Raw genomic sequence first — 10,494 nt, forward strand, 5'->3', positions numbered from 1 at the left:
TGAGTCTGAATGTTAAAGGTTAGAAGTTGTAATGTCTTTTAACATTTTAAAAGCTGGAAGCTCAAGAGTGTTTTGATCAAGTTCAGTCAGGCTGAAGAAACTTAACGGGAGTATAATGAGTGAGAGACCTGATGTAGATACGTTATACATCCCAAGCTCCAGTACCACCATCATTATCATACATCTATTGTAGGTAGGTGTTCTCAAGCATTGTGTGATTCCAATCATTATAGTGTTTTGCCAATTCCTTTATAAGTTTCAACTGAGATCAGTCTTCTCCACTTCATCTATGCATTTCTTGCTCTCTCTCTCTCTCTCTCTCTCTAACAGGGTCTGATCATTTCAAGTGCTCAGAGTTTCTTTATACAACTGACAAGATCCACATACAACACTTTCCTATATCAGCATAGTCTTCTTTCATTTATTTCCTCTTGTATCCACTTTGTCTCTCAGCTCATTTGTGCTCCATTGCTCATGCACACTAATATTATACATCCACTAAGGCAGCGAGGAGGTACAATCGTTAGCACATTGGGTGAAATGCATAGCAGCATTTCATCAGACTTTACGTTCTGAATTCAGATTCCACCAAGGTCCACTTTGCCATTGATCCTTTTAGGGTCGATAATACAACTACCAGTTAGGTACAGGGGGTGGAAAGGGGAGGTTGTGGTGTCAGTGCAATCGATTTACCCCTCCCCCCAAATCGCTGGCCTTGTGCCAAAATTCGAAACCAATATTATACATCCACAAGATACTTGATTAAATTTTTTCCGCTCATAGCAAATTTTTCACAATCACATCCAATACCCCACTGCTATGCAGTATCATACTTCATACATTAACTTAGGAATCTGCTCTTTACTCTGGAAGAGAAACTATATACATATATATTTTTATAGGCACAGGAAAGGCCTGCATGTTAAGAAGCTTACTTTCCAAACATGTGGTTTCAGGTTCAGTTCCAGTGCACGACATTTTAGGCAAGTGTCTTCTAGTATAGCCTATGCTTGTGAGTGGATTTGGTAGGCAGAATATAAGCATGTGTGTATGTGGGCCCTTTTGTCATGACATCACTTCATGGTTGTAGATGAGAGTTACCTCAGGCAATGTCATTTGTTTACACTCTTCTGCAACAGGCATATGTTGTGAACATAGGAAATATTACTTAACATGGAAAAAAGTGAGGGTTGGTGACAGAAAGGGCCATCTGGCCATAGAAAATTTGTCCCAATAAATTCTGCTTAACCATAGACAATCACACACTGCACATAATCATCCTTTTACAACCAATCCATTTGTATATATTGGATGGGTCAGCTCCTATTCAGAGTTGCTAACTTCTGCAATGATCTGGAAGGAAACGTCTTACTTGTACATTTTATCTGGCATGGTTGTAGCAGCTGGATGCTGTCCAAAATACCAACCAGTTTACAGAATTTACAGGATGCAATTTATCATTGCACCAGCACAATAGAGGCTGTCATGATCACAGCAAAACAAATATATTCTCTCTGCTCCAAACTGTTTCCATTCATTCAATGCAGATGAGGTACAGAGTGGATAGTAGAAACAGTATTACTCTTTATTGACACATATCTCACTACTTATTGATTTAAATCCCTCTCCCTCACTTGCTTTACTCTTCCTTTTAACACTGTCTCACCTCCAGCATGCAGCTGTATATATCTTTATCCAATAACCCTAACTCTATGCAGATGTGCACCTACATAATCAGGCATATAGAAACATAGGAAGTATTTAAAAATAGCTTCTAGGTGAATGAAAAAAATTACGAGTGTGGTTGTGAAAATAAAATCTCCTGATGTTACTGAAAACAGTGACATTGTATGCATTTATTATGTTACCATACTATTTTATCAAACTATTCACATGACTCAAACTGACCAATGGAGCTCCCCACCACACACACACAAAACATTTTCACTTAGAACTCATCTTTAAACTTTCCTTACTCTGACTATGTATGCTTGAAAATGTAGACATATCTGTGCCCATGAAAAGTAGTACAGGAGAACTGAGTCAACTTGTTATTAAATACTTACAATAGACACCCACACACATTCATTTATGTTTGTGTTTTTTTTTTCCTTTTCATGCTAGCACAGGTTAGACATTTCACTGAGGCGGTGTTTTACAACCAAATGTCCTTGTTAATGATTCTTGCCTGCTTTTTCCTGGTAAATGTTATCTTACTTGGCATGTATTTGAAGGTAGAAAGCTACCAGATAATCTATTGACAAAATGACAGCAAAGTCAGTCTTTAACTGAGCAAATGTAAACACACAGACACACAAACAATCATATATACAATGGGCTTCTTTCTATTTCTGTTTATCAAGTCCACTCACAAGTTTTTGGTTGGCCCTGAGCTATATAGAAGACACTTGGCCAAAGCACAGTGCAATGGGATTGAATGGGAAGAGAACTTCTTGACCACAAGGCTTTGCCTGTGCTTCTCTCTCCACATATATCCTTTATTTTTTACTTGTTTCGGCCATGCTGGGACACCATCTTGAAGGATTTTAAAATCTGGCACTTATTTTATTGGTCGTTCATGCCAAAAAGCTAAGTTACAGGGAAGTAAACAAACCAGCACCAGTTGTCAAGCAGTGGTAGGACAAACATAAAGACACCCCACACATATATATATATGACATGCTACTTTTCCACACAGTGGGACTGAACCCACAACATATGGTTGGAAAGCAAACTTTTTACCACATAGCCACACCTACATAAACATATATACACACACACACACACATATATCTTAGTCTTATACATAGAACGTAGTGAGCTGGGTAACTTCAGCTAACATCATCCTTGCACCATTTTCAGGATACATAATTAGTAATTTTACTCTGCCTCCTTCTCTATAATTATTTGATCATTCAAAGTCCAAGCCCGTTGATGTGAATGTACTATACTGAGAAGATCTAACAAGACTGAAACATTAGCAATGCTTTTGCAAGTAGGCTTAAGAGCCAAGATCTACAGTGATGCCTTTGTTTGTCAAATCTTGGATTAACTGATTGTTGGAATTATCTCCCTTGTTTATAGAGTTTAACCCTTTAGCAAACAGTCAAATGTAATGCTTATTTATTCATGTTGCTTTGAATTAATCATGCATAATCTTGCAGCTTTGATATTTTTAGTGCGTGATTGCTTATTTTTAGAAGGATATTGTAGGGTAGGTGCGAGAGGTTGCATCTGGCTTGTTTGAACATAAAACAAATGAAATATTTAGGTTGGATGTGACTGGTTTGAATGCTAAAGGGTAAAACACCTGAAAAGGGAATTCCTGTCTATGAAGTGCAAGGACAATCTATTTATAGAAACTTTTTAGTTCATTATATTTCACGTGAGATTCTTGTGTTAGTAGTATCTATGAATGTTAGGGTCAAGTAAAATAACAACAAAGTTATTGATGTAATATGTACCAATCACCTGTCCAGCCCTTATATAATGGATATTATATATCACATGATAATTTCCAATGTCATCATCATCATCATTTAACGTCTGTTCTCCATCCTGGCATGGGTTGGATGATTTGATAGACCAGCTGAAGGGTTGTTCAGGCTCCATGTCCGTTTTGGTATGGTTTCTATGGCTGAATGCCCTTCTTAACGCTAACCCCTTTACAGAATGTACTGGGTGCTTTTTACATGGCATCAGCACCTATGAGCCTGCAAGATTAGGGGTGCTCAGCTGGAGAGGGTTGCAGAGGATGAGTCTGTATGCAAGGGCAAGCACACTTTTACTTAGCTTGACATCTTTACAAGCACAACAGACTGCCAGTAGTCTTGGTCCCCTGTCATCCCCACTGTGAATCCCAATGTCTATAGATCCTTTCACACCATTTCGTTCCACATCTTCCTGTGTCTACATGTTCCCTCTACAATTGGAGAGCGGCACCTCTTGATGCAACTGTCTTCAGTCATACACATTACATGGCCATACCAGTAGTCTTCTCTCTTGCACATTACATATATTTCATGTAGTGCAGTAGGAGAATTAAGATCAATGACTATCTATTGCTCTATATAAAGCTTAGGTGTTTCCCCACACTAAATCTATCACACAAACATACACATGAAGGCACATGGCTCAACAGTTAGTGTCAGGCTCACAATCATGAAGTAGTGAGTTCGATTCCCAGACCAGGCTGTGTGTTGCGTTCCTGAGCAAGACACTTGTCTCACATTGCTCCAGTTCACTCAGCTGTAGAAATGAGTTGTGACATTACTTTTGTCTTTCCCTTGGATAACTTTGGTGGTGTGGAGGGGGAAGACTGGCATGCATGGGCAATTGCTGGTCTTCCATGAAACAAAGTTGCCCAGACTTATCTTGGAAGGTGAGGGAAGGGAGGAATTTCTATGTACAATCCTATGGTCATCCATGACTGAAGGGGGTCTTTTACACACATATATTATTAGATAATAAATCGTATGGTGTACACCTGGTAGTTTGCAGGTAAAGCACATTCACTTTCACAGTGAAAGATTGATGCTAAATGGGTGGAAACAATTGTAGTGATCAATAAACATTCTCGCATCTTCCATTTCTCTTATAAATCAAATATATACATACAAAAGAGCATGTTTTGTAACATATATAGCAATGCAAACAAATGTATGACTGCAGCTTAGCCATAATTCATGCTCTTTATTACACACGCACTCTCTCTCTCTCTCTTTACCTGTATTAGTCATTAGGCTGCAGCCATGCTGGGGCACCACTTTTATGTACTTTTAGTTGAATGCATCAACCCCAGCACTTATTCTATTGGTCTGTTTTGTCAAACTGCTAAGTTATGGAGACACAAACACACAAACACCAGTTGTCAAGCAATGGTGGGGAGGGGGCAAAATATAGACACACACACACACACAGATATGCTGGACTTCTTTCAGTTTCCATCTATCAAATCCACTCACAAGGCTTTGGTCATCCTGGGGCCATAGTAGGAGACATTTGCCCAAGGTGCTACACAGTGAGACTGAACCCAGAACCATGTGGTTGAGAAGCAAACTTCTTACCACACAGCAAACTACATTTACATATTATATACCATCAATTAATGCCCGCTTCCCTTGTTGGCATGGGTTGGACAGCCTGACAAGAGTTGGCAAGCCAGAAGACTGCCAAGCTTTACTGTCAGCTTTGGCAAGGTTTTTATGGCTTGAGCCCTTCCTAACACCAACCACTTTACAGTGTGTGCACATATATATATATATATATATATATAATGTACCTAAATATCTATAAAATTATAATCTAATATACATATTACACACATGTAAATACACATGTACATGGTTGTGTCGTTAAGAAAGTTGTTCCTTAACCTTGTACTTTTAGGCTCAATCCCACTATGTGACATCTAAGTTGAATCATATAAAATGTTTATACATGTCCTTGTCTTGACATTGTATAATAGTTGTAAGCCAGTGTCATACGTTTTCAATTTCCTTAAAAACGTTGAGAGTTGTTTATAGGAAGGATATCCAGTCATGGAGCCTGCCTCAACAAATTCCATCTGACCCATGCAAGCATGGAAAAGTGGACATTATTTTGAAATTGTGACACAAGCTAAATTCAAATATAATCTATATTTCCACTTGCCTCTCAACAGAAGCAAACAATCCATTATGCTGAGAGTTCTAAAGTATGTGATTGGTGTTGTATGAGAATTGAAAATGAAATTCCAGTGGAATATTAATTGGATGTTCTTTGTTAGTAGTATATTACCAGAAAATAATTTCTCTGGTGGCATCTGTTAAAGCAGTGGTTCTCAACCCAGGTCCACATAAGATTTTGTCATTAAAATTAGTTATATTTCAACAATACACAAAATTTCTTTCTTTTTTACTACAATTCCTAATAATATTTAATTATAAAAATATAATAGGATTTTATTTCAAATAACGAATGGGTATGTGGGTTCACCCAAGTAAAATAGAAATCAAGGGGGTCCATAAGTAAAAAAAATGGTTGAGAAACACTGGGTAGGCCATAATTCAGATGGAGAAATCTTGATTTCTTAGGATGAAATAATTGAGTATACTGAGACTAAATGAAAATATGTTTAATTCTGCATATTTTTTCGTCATCTGACAGACACATCATCATCGTCATCTAATGTCCATATTCCATGCTGACATGAGTTGTTCAGGCTGACAGTATACAATGGGTCCAAGGACTGTATCGTGCTAAAATATCTGCTTTGGCATGGTTTCTACAGCTGGATGACCTTCCTAATACCAAGCACTTTATAATGTGCACTGGGTGCTATTTTCATGCCACCTGTACTATTGAGGTTGCTATGCAGCTCATAAGACAATGCATAATTTATATAAAGAAAAATACATTGCAAAAATTAGATTCAGTAATTGTATCTGGTGGAAATATTTATTCATATTTTATACATACATTCATGCATACATGCCCTCAACTCAAATTTTACAAAGAAAACCAAATTTAAGTTAAGGTCTTATAAATTTCAATTCAGACTATATTGCCACCAGATATAATATTTAAGCATGAACAACTTATTCTACATAACCTATAAAATAAATATAATGACTATGACTCAACAAATTTGTAAAATGCTTCTTTTTTCTTTTTTGTATACACACCATAGCTGTTTCAGTTTAAATAGAACCAAAAGGACAAATAATGCTTGTCAAAATATCAAAAAATAAATTTAATCTAGACTAACATACTATAAAATAATTTTTTTTTTAAATCAAAATTAAATCAGTTTAAAAAAAAATTTAATGTTTTATAGGGTTTCTTAAACTTTCATCCAATCACACAAATGTAGAAATATCCCTATATTCCATGTAGGCATATATAGCTTTTGAGCAGTAGCTATCTAAAGTATTCAAGTTTGATTTTCTCAAGAAAACTTCAAAATAAAGTCCCACCACCACCAACCCACACTAAAAAAAAATTTAATGTGAAACAGTCACAAAGTACTGAACTTGAACAAAATTTCACACAAAACATACCTACATATTATTTGCAACTTAAAAAAACTCCATCAGTAAAAATCTATTGTACATAAACAATGGTGTGTGTGTGTGTGTGTGTGTGTGTGTGTATATATGCTAAAAAACTTCAGTAAATCTAGTTTAGAAATAAACTAAAATACAAGAGCTATCTTTGATATAAATATATTCAAGTAACAGAATAAAAAGAAACATAATACTACCCTTTAAAAAAAAAATTTTTTTTTCTTCCTGTTTCAGGATTGTATGTGGAGTGCAAATCAAGTATGAATGTTATGAAGCCAGAAAACTAATTTAAATGAAGCTAATAAGGAACAAGATACAAAATGTATCAGTTAAAAAGATGTTAAATAAATCTAAAATGATTATGTACAGTTTCAAGATTCTGTTCATTTTATTTCAATATAAAGTTTATACAAGTATTTTAATGAATTTATTACATTTGGTTTTTGTTTTTAGCAAAAGGAAAACAAAGGCAAAATATCATACAGGAAATAATCAACAGACTTAATAATCTTAAACAACAACTTGAACACCTTTAATAACAGAATGTTTTAATAAGTCTTGAAAACTAGTTGAAGAGCAGCAATAACTTAAGCTACAGCTATGAATAGGAATTATGATCAAAAGAAAACAGGGGGGGAAAACCACAGTAAATTCTCTATTCAACTGAGCTAAGCTAACCTGATGTAAGTCTAAAAAGTAAACTTACAGTTTGTCCATAACAAGGGGAGAAGCAAAGCAATAAAAAAAATTAAGTATCAATGATATCCAACAAAATCCATTCAAAATACATAAACTTTATTATACAAGAGCAGTCTAAAAATGAAAATTTATTTTGGAGGGAATTATAATTCCAAAAGAAATTCTGGAGCACTAGATAAGCATAAAATGACACAAGATTGCCTTTGCTTTTTCTTTCTTCCTTTTTATTTATTTTGTTATGTTGCTGTTCTGTTTTTTGGGGGGAAGGGGGGTATTTTTTTCTTATTTTTTTCAGCCAGTGTTGCATACTAACATACATCACAGACAAACTCTTTTTGGAACAAAAAAAAAAACCTGCTGAAAATGGCTTTAGAAAAATTAACATGAAAAACAATTTGTAGAAGCAACCATTTGTATACACAGATGAGTTTAAATAAATTTTCATAGCTAAAAAAAAAAAAAGAATGAATAGAATAAAAATTTGAAAGACAATTTTAGCAAACATGGTAAATTAGTGTTTAGCACAAGCAGCATAGATAAATATTGATCTAAAACTTTACATGGAGTAATAAATATAGTTTGGTTGCTATTTAAAAAGCAACAACAAAACAAAACAATTTTGTATGCTACATAAAAGCAATAACAAACATGTTCATACAGCTTATCATATTGTCAATCTGCTCAAAAGAACTATTAGGAGGAAAATATAAAAGCTACAAGATTATCAGAGTTGGTATAAGAGATGGAAACTCAAATCTTAAATATAAATAATTGTATTTCATTACCTATCCAAGTTATTAAAAAATAATTAAAAGAGACACCCTTATTCTTTTGATTATTTTTAATACACGTGTAAAAATAGCTAGAATTAACAACTCTATTTGGTTTTACTAGTTATTTTAGAACTATAACTTAAACCCCAACAAAGTTCTTGCAGACATTAATTTGGAAAATGTTACAAAGCAGGTTAATCTTTTACCTCCAAATTAAAAATTTTTGCCATATTGAGATTTATTTTTCATCAAATACTTCTTTAGTTAATTGCATGCACATTCCCACACATACATGCACACCAATGTAAGAAAATAAAACCATTAAATTGAAATACTTGTTTCAGTATAATCAATATTAGTGAAATGATCTCGGTAGTATCTTAATCTTTTCTTTTTTTTCTGCAAGAAATTTACACCTACCCCAGTTCCTGCACTTTCTTTTACATCATCAACCAAAACTGATTTCACTCTTCCATACAAAACAATAATGAAATAATAATTTTGTTTAAGAAAAAAAAAAAACCTCAAAGGAAATAAATAGAAATCTCACAAAAGAAAACAAATTAAGATTTCATACTATATATTTCTGTCTGTATGATTAATGAGTAACTGAACATAATTACCATTCTTACATAGTTTTTAGATGAAACTATGGTTAAAATTACATCCAAAACATATGAAACAGTGGTAATTAGACTTACTAAGAAAGTGCAGAGGAAGGGCGATGTATATATAAGAATATGGACAATAAATATCAGCCGAAATTTGAAGACAGGAGCATTTCATGAAGACAAATTTCAAAGTATATATATATATTTTGTTTAGTTCTATACCTAACTGTTGATAGCATAACTGATCCTACCAAATTTAATTAGAATTCACTGACAAAAAAAAAATAATTTTGAAGTTAAATAACTATAAAAAGTTTGAACGTCTACATAATTATTAAATAACCAGGCATCTGAAAACAACACTAGTAATACCCAAGAAGCAGGAGCCAAAACCTCTAATAGAAAGGAACTTCCATTACATGTAATGTACTTATAATTAAGCCAAAATCAAATAAACATTATCTGTCAAAAGAAGTAGGAATCCTGCTTTCAATCCTAATACTTGTTTATTGGTAACAGCCAAATTAATATAATATGTTGGTATATTGTAAATTAAATTAAAATATTTCCAAATCTATATATCTCCATAGAATGGCATCCAGCTCCAATGAAAAAAAAGATGTCCAAATCCTCAACATAATTCAGAGCAACTTGTCCAACATGCGGAACAAAGTTAGATGTCCTCAAGATTCAATTTGTGTAATAAACACATATTCTTGATAACTATTCCATTAAGCTACTAATTCAGATTATACTGAAGGTCAGCATTCCATGCTTAGATTTTCAAGAGACAATACTTCCAAGATCATGTGTAACTCAAACAATAGGAGCAAAAAATTAAAATATAAATGTATTACTGTGTGTGAGAGTGTGCGCATGCACATCTCTAAATATTATAACTGAAGAGAAAAATGTTTCAACCACACTAATATGACTCAAGCTACCAGCAGAGCAATTATAAGAAGTGTTTATAAGTCAAACAGGATAGTGCCATGTGATTAGAATCTCCCATTAATATTATTTAAAAAGAAGAACCTAATCACAGAATTAAAACAAAACCTTTTTATCAGTGATGGCTAAAGATGACATTACTGAGAAGAAGATCTGTTATATTAGTTCAGTTTCAGTGTAGATTTTGTTTACCAAAACTGAAACTGAACCACTAAATAAGATAAAAATTAATCCTGCTCAGAAACACATCCAGTATAAAAAAGAATGATAACATTACAGATGATCAATATTTTCAAGAAAATCTAAGAATTAATATTCAAAATTGAAAAATGTTTTCAAATTAACATAACTGGTTATTTCATATTCTAAACTGTTTAAAGATCTAAAAATAAAATGAATACTTATGTTAGGCAT

Source organism: Octopus bimaculoides, chromosome 1 (genome assembly GCF_001194135.2).
Source record: "Octopus bimaculoides isolate UCB-OBI-ISO-001 chromosome 1, ASM119413v2, whole genome shotgun sequence".
NCBI classification, from domain to species: domain Eukaryota; kingdom Metazoa; phylum Mollusca; class Cephalopoda; order Octopoda; family Octopodidae; genus Octopus; species Octopus bimaculoides.